The sequence below is a fragment of the Gossypium hirsutum genome, chromosome D02 (genome assembly GCF_007990345.1).
Source record: "Gossypium hirsutum isolate 1008001.06 chromosome D02, Gossypium_hirsutum_v2.1, whole genome shotgun sequence".
In the NCBI taxonomy this organism is placed as follows: domain Eukaryota; kingdom Viridiplantae; phylum Streptophyta; class Magnoliopsida; order Malvales; family Malvaceae; genus Gossypium; species Gossypium hirsutum.
Window position 1 is genome coordinate 18,295,124 of NC_053438.1, and position 12,238 is coordinate 18,307,361.

Sequence of the window (12,238 nt, forward strand, 5' to 3'; positions counted from 1 at the left end):
TTTAGGGGGATGAGATTCGTTGTTTTAATCTGCTCCGCTGCAACTTCAAGGAGATAAGACTGGATGCGATCTGCTCTATTGCAACTTCAGAGAGATAGGATCTGTGGTTCTAATCCGCTCCACTGCAACTTCAGGAAGATAGGCATTGACGCTCCGGCCCACTCCGCAATGTCGGGGAGATAGAATTACTGGCTTCAATGTACTCCACTGTAACCACAGGGAGGTAAAACCTGATGCGATCTACTCTACTGTAACTTTAGAGAGATAAGATCCTTTGTTTTAATCCGTTCCACTGTAATCTCAGGGAGATAGGATTACTATCTTCAATCTGCTCCGCTATAATCTCAGGGAGATAAGATTTGACACGATCTACTCTACTGTAACTTCAGAAAGATAAGATCATTTATTTTAATCCGCTCCACTATAATCTCAGGAAGATAGGATTACTAGCTTCAATCTGCTCCGCTGTAATCTCAAGGAGATAAGATCTGACACGATCTACTCTACTTTAACTTCAGAGAGATAAGATCCTTTATTTTAATCCGCTCCACTGTAATATCAGGGAGATAGGATTACTAGCTTCAATCTGCTCTGCTGTAATCTCAGGGAGATAAGATATGAAATTCTTCGGTCTGTTCCACTGTAATCTCAAGGAAATAAGACCTGACGCTATCTACTCTGCTATAACTTCAGAGAGATAAGATCCTTCATTTTAATCCACTCCACTGTAATCTCAAAGAGATAGGATTACTAGCTTCAATCTGCTCCGCTGTAATCTCAGGGAGATAAAATCTGAAATTCTTCGGTCTGTTTCACTGTAATCTCAAGGAAATAAGACCTGACGCGATCTACTCTGCTGTAACTTCAGAGAGATAAGATCCTTCATTTTAATCCGCTCCACTGTAATCTCAGGGAGATAGGATTACTATCTTCAATCTGCTCCACTGTAATCTCAGGGAGATAAGATCTGACACGATCTACTCTACTGTAACTTCAGAGAGATAAGATCATTTATTCAATCAGCATCACTGCAACCGATGGAGGCAAGGCTTTGTTTTCGATCTGTTTCATTGTTAATGCAGGAAGGCAAGATCTGCTATCTTCAATCAGCTCCACTACAACCGATGGAGACAATGCTTTGTTTTCAATCTGCTTCGCTGTTAACGCAGGAAGGCCTGATTTGCTATCATCAACCAGTTCCACCGCAACCGATGGAGACAAAGCTTGTATCTTTGATCTGCTTCACTGTCAAGGCAGGAAGGCAAGATCTGTTGTCTTTGATCTGCTTCGCAGTCAGTACAGGAAAGCAAGATCTAATGTCTTCATTGATCTGTTCTCTGGGGAACATGACCTGTATGTTCTATTTTATGAACCTAATTGTGCCTAGTGATGAGGATGACATGATCAGAAAGAATCAAATGCTCCTAACTAGATGTGTATGAATGAAATGCAAAATGTCATGAGAATGATTCCTTAATGCTTAGGTTATCATCACACAAAAGCTTATTAAGGCTTTATCACTGACGTGCTACACCGCCTTCTTGCTCGGCTAGCATATCCAAAGAAACACTTAATCTGATTGCCCCCCACTGTGAACGTCAAAGTTCAATCCACTAGGACATAAAATTTGCACCATCAATCTCCCACTGTAACCCAAGGGTAGAAAGGTATGGCTTTTCTCAATCTTCTCCTATCGCAATTCAAGGATACAGAATGTGAAGCACTTTGGTCCTTTACCCCATCCCCAAGGTGTCATACCAAATGCTCATGCATAATTGCAAAATTTTCTTCTCCGAGAAAACCTTTTTTTATCACTCGGTGATCCTTGCTTGTTTGTTCATTAAAGCTTTGTCACCAACACGACATCTTGTCATTTTGTTCAATCAATGTTTGGACAACAAAATCTGAAAAGATAGCCTTTAACTTAGACTATTCCCTCTTAGATATTTCACCCTTTAAACTTGGTGTTTTCTAAACAATAGTCCTATTTCAGGTCCCTATATTATTTAGAAACTTCTAGAGTAATATGCAAAACTTCCATTGTGAAAGTATTATTAGTCCATTAATCATTATTCTAATGCAACATGCTTGCATAAAAAATCATAACGATAGGTAAAATAGAATTGATTTGAGAGCATAGCTCGAAATGAATAAATTATCAAGGATAGCAAGAATAAAAAGAGGAATTGATTAGAACATGTATCTTGAAAAAGAAAGAAGTATTCCAAGAATGACAAATTCAATATATAAATAGTATGAATGTCAGGTGCCCCAAATATCGCAGCTTTAACTTCTCTGTACAAACTTTCTGAAGACTTTCTTGAGTTTGACATGTGTTTAGGAGATCTACATGACTTGTCGATGTCCCCAAGATGTCGTCCTACCCTTTCAGGTATAGCAGGATCACCACATGCCCTAATCTGATCACTTCATGCCCCATTCTGATCAATATTTGAGCCGCCCTTTTCGGGTTTTCAACTCAAATCCCCTTTGGCCTAAGGTGCCCTTTGCGGGTTTTCCCCTTAGCCTCTCCATTTTTTCATTTTTTTCATCTTTTTTTTTACTCAAAGTGCCCTTTTGTAGGTTTTCACCTTGGTCCTTCCTTTTTCTTTAAACGAAGTGTTTCTTGACTGGATCCGAGTTTATAGGATTAACAATCTCACTCAGGATCAATGCTCCTCTAAAAATGGTCTTCTTTACAACATAGGGACTTTCCTAGTTTGACATTCATTTCCCTTTAGAATCCTTTCGTTAAGGAAGAATCTTTTTCAATATCCAGCGCTCTTATGGAATTCTCTGAGATGACACTGTTCATTATGATCTCGTATCATTTGTTTCTGGTACATCTGACCCTGAAGAATAGCTTTTAACCTTTTTCCTAGGTTCAACTGATCGCATCGCGGTTGGATCCATTCTGCTTCATCCAATTCTAGCTCAACTAATACCCGGAGAGAAAGGATTTCAATAGGTAAAACTACCTATACCCTGCAAACCAAAAAGAAAGGTATTGCCCCAGTACAGATGTTCGACAAGCAAGGAAGACAAATAGTAATTTCTCATGCCAATCCTTGTAAGTCTCAGTCATTTTCCCTCAATTTTCGATGTTCAACTCTAGAAAATTCAGTGACGAATCGTGGTGTCCACTTCTGAATTAATTTGAGACCTCAGCGATCGTGCTATTGTTTAAGCTCAATGCATTCTCTAATACCCTATTTTTTGAAATTCTGTATTGGTATACGATGACTTTGGCTCATGAAGTAGCCTCTCAAAATGAAGCAATACCCATTAGAAGTCTTCGATAATGGTGATGTCCATGCCTCATTGTGCTCAAAATTTGAGTCGCCCTTTTTGGGTTTTCAATTCAAAACCTCATTTGGTCACAAAGCGCCCTTTGCGAGTTTTCGCTTTGGCCTCTCCTTTTTTTTCCTTTTCTTTTTCATTCTGATTTTTCATCTAGATTTCTCTTTTTCATTCTTCTTTCTTTTTCTCATTTTCATTTTGATCTTGATTTTGATTTTTTCTTCTTTCTTCTTTTTGTTTTCTTTTTATTTTGATTTTTGATTTTTTCATTTTCATTTTGACTTTGATTTTGATTTTGATTTTTCTTTTTCTTCCCTTTTTGATCTGAGCCTTTTGGGGCGCAACTACGACAGAAAAATTTGGATCTTCCTCTTCAATCAGGATGGACCCAACAACAACTTGAAGAGGTAGAAATTCGACTTCAAATGGGCAAAGCTATGCTGACTCCACGAGAAAGGCATTGCCCCGGTAAAGAATTACATCGTTCATACTGCAAATTTCTAACATCGTTCTGTTGTGCAGATTTCATTATTGGCGTTTAACCCGGGGCATATCCTGATATGATCATACGAAGACATCTTTGAACCCTAGAGGTCACTCAATAATGTGTTGCTTCGTCTCTGCGGTCAGGTCAATTCTAATCTTTACCACGCTCACAATTTCTAATGATTCTTTGTGAGGTAGGATCTGTCTATCCTCTTATTCAACCATCCTTAACAAGTTAGGAGATAAACTACAATCTTTGTCATTTTCAAAGCCCTGAGATCCCTCTGAACACATGCCTCTCTCAAAAGGAAAATCTGGGTCTGTAGTAGAGTCATTCACGTCATTGATATCCAGGGACTCATAATAAGTACCGAAGAATATACAAAAGAAAGTATAAATTTATGAATAATTATTTATACAATATGATTATGAATGAATGATGTGGAAGAAAATCTAAAAGAATGAAATAATCAGAAATAATTATTCAAAAAGAATGAAAGAATATTGGCTCAAAAGTGAATGCAAAGATGTATTTTATTAGAATAATAACGTTCAGACATTAGCCTATTTCACAAAGGAATTTCTATCGCTTTAGGCTAAAAACAACAAAAATGTTCTGAACATTATTCTAAATAAGCCTTGATAACTACAGGGATTTCTTCTGCAGTCTAATTGTTTAGAACACTCCCAGGGTTATAAGGGCGGATATCTAATAAGGTCCCTTTTCCTTTTTGTCTTCATGTATGCCATTGGTGTGAACACTTGCCAACATTACTTCATACATCTCATTTATCATGTTGTTAACATGATTGGGTAGATGGTTTTTTGCACTAGATGAATCACCCAACTTGACAATACCCATGTTGATGAATTTTTCGACTAGCTTCTTGAAGGCAATGCAATTCTCTATTGAATGCCCCGTAATTCCCGCATGGTAGTCACATTGTCCGTTCATGTTATACCATTTGGGATACGGGGGTTGTATGGGTTTTAAGTAATGAGGAGCAACAACATGCGCATTGAACAAGCTTGGATACAGCTCCTGGTACGACATTGGGATTGGTGTAAATTGAGACTTCTTAATGCTTTGCTTAGTGTCAGATTCATGTCTTAGGGATATCTGATGGCCAGTAACAACCGACTTTTGCTGACCTGCGGTAATCGGCTTTGGATAACCCTCATTATGCCTACCCGCATTGCTCACCTCATTTTTCCTCTTCCTCGAGACCTTTGAAGTATTGTTATGGGAGTTCCATTCTTGCCCTTTCCGTTTGTAATGATCTTCGAATTGTTTTGAGAGCTCTACCCTTGCCTGTTTTGTTCCCGCTAGATCATCAAGGACAGCAGAATTAGTTAGATTGCCCCTCAGATTGGAACCTGAACCTGTCACGAAATTCACCGGTGTCGAGGTATTGGTCTGGATGTTGACAGTTACCCTTTGTGGATATGTGTTTGGTTGTGCTTGGATGTCGGTTGGAGTAAAGTCTGGAAGATATGCAGGACCTTCATTATCATTCCCAAAGTGGACCACTGGGTTTTTTCCTTTCTCCAACCTCATATCCAACAACTGGGTTAACTGGCTCATCAGATTTCTCTGGACTTCTAGTATCTGATCCTTCACATCTTGTTGAAATTTGGCCAATTGCTTTAGCATCTGTATCTGCATTCGCTCTAATCTCTCCAACCTTTGGTCCATTCCTTAGTTTCTATTCGGGTACCGCAAAAATGTTGGTTTTCCAGACTTTCTGAAATAATTTTACCTAATTAGGATCACTTCGTGAAAATCTAATGCATATGATGCAATGTAATGCAAATGCATGAAATGAATGCCTAAATAGACGTTGATTCTGATTCAATTACATTTAGGAAACTTTTCTAGAAAGCAAATTCCCTTCCACAAAACGGATACATGTACGACCTCACCCTCATATTCCAAGAAACAACATCAGTCTTTTTCTTCATCTGCATGCTTGAGGTAATCTCGCTAATAGATGCCATTGTTAGCTCATTTTCTTGATCTTGGTCGCGATCCATCATTTGCCCATCTTCATAAGGCTCATCAACTTGTCGAAGGCTTTTAGACAATCGTCTCGAACCCTTAGGCCACGAAGTAAAGATCACGAACTCTTTCATCGCCCTTCTTGTGTTTCTCAAAATATATTTGGGAAGTCGTATTGTTTTCCACTTTATCAAGAATTCGTATTCCATGACAAGCTTTCTAATTTAGTAATCGGACTTAAATCAATATCTCTTTCCTAAGATGCAGATGCGATGCAATCATAATCAAAGCACAATAAAAAGGGTTAGTACAAAAACAAACAAGGAAAACAGAAAGTATCTAATCGGGTGACTACTAGGGGTTTGGAGTGGCTCTATTTAGGTTAAGTTCTTAAGTCCACTACATGAGGTTTAGTTCTAAAGTAAGGGTACCCGAACCAGCAGATTCCTCGATCCTCACCCATTATAGGCTCATACGGACCAAGTTCGGTTCAGGGGAATACATTTCCCTATGGCTGCACGGAGATGAAAATCTCACGAAGACATAGGTACGGATGTATCCCGAAAGCGATCCACTATCCTGCACGGAGGTGAAAACCTCACGAAGGAGTAGCTTCTCACTCCCACTTAAAAGGTGTGACCAGCGGTCATGCAATGTAATGCATAAAGATATAAAAATTTAAAATACAAAACATGATAAAAACTATAACTCAAAACAAATGAAATGTAATGAGAGGATCGTATATTTAAATCAAATTTTCAACTTTCGACAAAAAAATAAGAAATAATCAACTCGTGGCTTGACTCTCTTATTTAAAGTCCCCAGCGGAGTCGCCAAGCTGTTGACACCATTTTTTGAATTGAAAACGGGGTCGACTTGGGTTTTGGAAAATGAAAACGAAAACGAAAATGGGAGTCGCCACCGATCCTTTTTGATGAGGTGTGATCGGATCACCTTGAAAAGTGATTGTTTTTAATAAAATGATTTGATTTTATTAAAACAACAAGTTTGGTCCACGAAATTTAGAAAAACGGGTTCGGGAGTCGGTTACGCACGAGGAAGGATTAGCACCCTCGATACGCCCAAAATTGGTACCTAGTTGATTATTTAATGTCTTAGTGTCGAAAATTGAAAACTTTAAAGAAATTTAAAATACGATCCTTAAAAAAAACTCGAATAGCATAGATTAAAATTCAAGAGGATATTTGGTAATTTGGTTAAACGAGAAATCGAAACCCAGCACCTTAGGGCACGTTCCTCGAATTTCCAAACGCAAAACATTGCCTTATTTTGAAATTTTTGAAAGGATATTTAGCTATTTGGTTGAGCGAGAAAAATCGACACCCAGCACCTTAGGGCATGTTTTCTCGAATTTCCAAACGCAAAACATTGCCATATTTTGAAATTTTTGAAAAGGATATTAAGCTATTTGGTTGAACGAGAAAAATCGACACCCAGCACCTTAGGGCATGTTTTCTCAAATTTCCAAATGCCAAATATTCCCTCATTTAGAAAAATTTTCTTTTTTGAAGTATGGTGTTAATATGCATAATGAAATAATAAATATTATAATGTGAACAAAAATAATATGAGCAAAAACGAATAAAAAAAATCATGTATATGGCATAACAAATAAATAAATAAATAAACTAAAACATAAAAATAGACATATAAGTAAATACATAAATGAACATAAAAAAAACAATAAAGGAAAATTGATGAAAATTATAAATATGGACATGTACATGTACATTTAAGGGAAATATATATAAGTATATACATAAAATTAAAAATATGAATATATATATTTATATATATGTTTTAAGGATATTAAACATAAAAGGTTATGTAAATATATACATGTATATATAATTATGAAAATATGGAAAAACACACACATATATATATTAAAACATTAGATATAAAAGTTCAATATGTAAGTATGTATATAAAAATAAGTTATGTAAGAAATGTACGTGTATAATACATATATGTATATATATATATACATATGTAGAATAAAAATAAATAAATAAAGCTAAAATAATATAAAACCAACTAACATATTAACAAAATAGTAACGAATAAATGAAAGAAAAATAAAACCAATGATAATGATAATAATAATAATAATAATAATAATAATAATAATAATAATAATAATAATAATAATAATAATAAAATTGCTAAAACATGGACTAAATCGAAATAAAAACGAAAGTATTGGAATCGAAGTAAAAAAAACAAAATGGACTAAATTGCAACGCGCGCTGAAAAAACAAGGGCCAAAATTGCAAATAAACCACAGCCTCAAAACGCAGCGTTGAAATGGGCCAAGTCGAAACAAAAATAAAATTGCAGGGGCTAAATTAAAAATAAGAGAAAATAACGAAAAAGGATCAAATTGTAACACGATGCAAAATCATGGGGACTGCGCGCAAAAATAGCCCAAAAACTAAAAACACGCGGATCCTCCGGGTCGGGTCGGGTCGACGCGCGGATCCCCTCTCCAAAACGGCGCCGTTTTGTGTTTAATATAAATATAAAAAAAGGCTAAAAATAAAACTGTTTCATCATTTTGTTGCAAAACAGAGAGAAAACTCTCTTTTTTCATTTTCTCAGGCTCCGATTCCGGAGATGGCCCGGCCAAGGCTTCCAGTGAGTCTCCGCCGTAGAGCCACCGTGTGTGGCGGCCGAAGGTCCAAAATCGGACCTTTTCGGTCCCTTTTTTAAGCCTAGTGTCCCTAGGGTACGAATCTAGGGCCAAATTCCCGAAAAAGGAGCCGAAGACCCGAAGATCTAGGGGAAACCGCTCGTCTTCTCTTCTCCGGCGCGGCGCAGGTAAGGTGTTTTTGGTTTTTCGTTTGTTATTTAGTGTAGAAGATAAAAAATAAACAATAAAAATAAAAATAAAAATAAAAAGAGAAGAGATTCGGACACCAAAAGAGTCACCTTTTTTATTTCTTTGTTTTTTTCTTTTCAAAAGGGCCGAACCCTTTACAATTTGTTTTTGTTTGGCTTTTATAGCCATTACAACTTGTTTCTTTAATGTTCTTGTCATTTCTGTCGCAGGTGCAAGTGGTGATCCGGCGACGTGACCGTGGCGGTGCTGGTCAGAGGCGGCGGTGGCAGAGCAAGTGGGTGTGCGGCGCCGAAAGGCTAGGGGTAGGAGCAGCGGCTAGCTTGAGGCTAGGGTTTTTTCTTTTGTTTTTTTCTGAAAATGGGTATTGGGTTTTGATAATTGGGCTAATTGGGTTTATTTTGTTTGGGTTATGTTGGGTGGGTTTTGGGTATTGGTTTTTTTGGGCTGGGCAAATATTGGGCTGTCAAGCATGAAAGAGAGACTACACCAAATAAGGTCAAATTCAATAACGTATATGTGAAAAATCTTTCTGATACGACAACTGATGAGGAATTAAAAACAATTTTTGGTGAGCATGGTGAAATTACTAGTGTTGTAGTTATGAGGGATGCAGATGGGGAGTCTAAATGTTTTGGATTTGTGAACTTTGAAAATGCTGATGATGCTGCTAAAGCCGTTGAAGCTCTGAATGGAAAGAAATTTGAAGATAAAGAGTGGTATGTTGGCAAAGCCCAGAAAAAATCTGAGAGAGAGCATGAGCTAAAAGCTCGATTTGAGCAAAATATGAAGGAAGCTTCTGATAAATTCCAGGGTTTGAATTTATATATTAAAAACTTAGATGATAGTATTGGTGATGAAAAATTGAAGAAAATGTTTTCAGAGTTTGGTAACATCACTTCATGCAAGGTTTGCAAATTGCTTCTAGATGTTTGATTGTTGATGCTAACATATCCTACTTCTATTGATATTTAGTTTGTTTTCCCTTTTTTCCCTAAAAATTTTAAAGATTATGCGTGATCCTAGTGGAATTAGTAAGGGATCTGGATTTGTTGCATTTTCAACACCTGAAGAAGCATCTCGTGCAGTAAGTTTGGTTTATGTTATTTCTTTGTGTGGTCAGCTAGTATAATCTAATACACTATTTATCTACAGCTTGCTGAGATGAATGGTAAAATGATTGTTAGCAAGCTGCTATATGTTGCGCCTGCACAAAGGAAAGAAGAGAGAAGAGCACAGCTACAGGTAATACAATCGATGATAATTTCATGGACCATCATTAAAGTATTTTTAGTGTGCTTAGTGCATAATTTCATTTCGGTGTTTATCTGGTAATATGTTTCCTTTTAATAAAGGGAAATGTATTTGAATTTCAAAAAATCTAGTCCACTCCAGTTCTTTGAGATTTAAGTGTTTCTGAAAGTTCCATGAATCAGTCTATTTTAATTAGTTTTCTCACGTTTCTTTTGTTCATTCAGGCTCAGTTTTCTCAAATGAGGCACTTGCAATCCCCTCAGCCGCTCCTCGGATGCCAGTGTACCCTTCTGGTGCTCCAGGTCTTGGCCAACAATTTTTCTATGGGCAAGCACCTCCAACTGTCATTCCTCCACAAGTAATATATCTTCTTGTCCTTTAATTCACTTTCTTGTTCTTTTGGATGTTTGGTTGATTTTAATTTTTTGGTTGTCCCTTCCACTTTTTCCACACCATCCACCGCTCCAATAATTAGGGCTATGTTAATATTATTCTCTACCAGTATGGGGTTTCAAATAGGTAAACACTGTTTGCATTTGCATTGAAGAGAAATGAATTTTAAATTTTCTTTTTTTTGCTTTGTCTATTCTAGGCTGGATTTGGCTATCAGCAGCAACTGGTTCCTGGAATGAGGCCTGGTGGACCTCCTATGCCAAATTACTTTGTTCCCATAGTACAGCAGGGCCAATGCCCTGGTGGACAACGAGGAACAGGTCCAGTGCAACAGGCTCAGCAACCAGTTTCATTAATGCAGCAGCCGGTAAGCTGTATGCACATATAAGTATAAGCCTGCATTTGATTCCCTTGCTTTTGCTGATGTCTTTTTTTCCTCCTAATTCATCCAATTTGTTCCAGATGCTCCCCAGGGGACAAGTTTATCGTTACCCGCCTGGTCATAACATGCCTGAAGTTGCACCGTCAAATGTTCCTGGAGGCATGCTTTCCATTCCATATGATATGGGTAGCATGCCCGTGCGAGATGCTGGCAGTGGACAGCCTATGCCGGTTACTGCTTTGGCTACATCACTTGCAAATGCAACACCTGAACAGCAGAGGACGGTGAGTCCTTTTTGTTCTTTTTCAGTCAGTATTATTTTATTGGAATTTAATTAGCTTGAAAATATTGATATATTTTCGTGCTGTGAATGGCAAGTAGATGCTTGGTGAAAGCTTGTATCCCCTTGTGGAGCGACTGGAGCGTGATGCAGCAGCCAAGGTTACTGGCATGCTTCTTGAGATGGACCAAACGGAGGTTTTGCATCTCCTCGAATCACCGGAAGCTTTGAAGGCAAAAGTAGCAGAGGCCATGGAGGTTTTGAGAAGTGTTGCTGCTCAGCAACAGTCCAACAATCCAGCTGACCAGTTGTCCTCACTGTCACTGAATGACAACCTTGTCTCCTGAGTGAATGAACTTGAGTCGAGATTCTTGGCAGAGAAGTTGCTAGACCCTTTTATCAAAATTGGGCTTATCTTTGTTGAGTACGGTTGGATTTTACAACGTTTATTCTTTTTGGGTTATTTATAGGGTCTCTAGTAGTTGCTAGGACTTTATTTAATTTGGTTCCTTGGCTTATTATTATTCTTTGGTTTAGACTAATAACATTGAAGTTTTTTTTTTTAATGTCATTGGAACTTTCTTTTACCTCATTATCTTTGTTTAATCTTTTGCTTGATCTTATGCGGACAAGCATAATGCTAGTGAATTTGCTTTGTAGGAGGGAGCAGTCTAATATCAAAGGCGACGATGTAGCAATCCTGGTCTTATTTAGGGCCCAAAACATTCTACTGTTCGAGTGTTTTCAGTTGAGATACTTTTCTGTTCCTAAAGGACTCAAAAGACCGTTCAAAGATAAATATGTTCAACTAATAAAGCAGACTAGCATGCTTTCTATCTCTGTTTTAACTATATAGAGTAAAAATTTAGAGTAAAAATTTAAAGATGATACTCCAAATTTAATTTCTATAATTTTATTTTTAAAAATGTAGTCATTTTATTTTTTAAATTTAAAAATTTAAGTTCATTATTAACATTATTAAGATTCTTTTGTTATATTTACTGTAGCATTTTGAAATAAAAAAAAACCTCACTTGCTATTTATGTAAAAGAAAAATTGTAGCAGATCTAAATTTAATTAAAATAAAATATTTAGACTAATTAATGATATTTTAAAAGTTAAGGTACTAAATTATGTTAAAATTAAAGTATATAAACTAGATCTTAAATTATAGTGAAATATAGGGATCAAATTGAAATATAACCATTCTTATAATCTAAAAGAATAGAGGGATTGGACTTGAAATTTTACCCATTATGTTCTCATGTGAAAAAAGGGAAAACA

At 36.8% G+C, this 12,238-nt stretch overlaps 1 pseudogene; it reads left to right on the plus strand.

Annotated features, from left to right (window-relative positions):
• The first annotated feature begins 9,104 nt into the window (after positions 1–9,104).
• LOC107910750 (polyadenylate-binding protein 8-like) lies at positions 9,105–11,541 on the plus strand (annotated as a pseudogene).
• Positions 11,542–12,238: the final 697 nt, after the last annotated feature.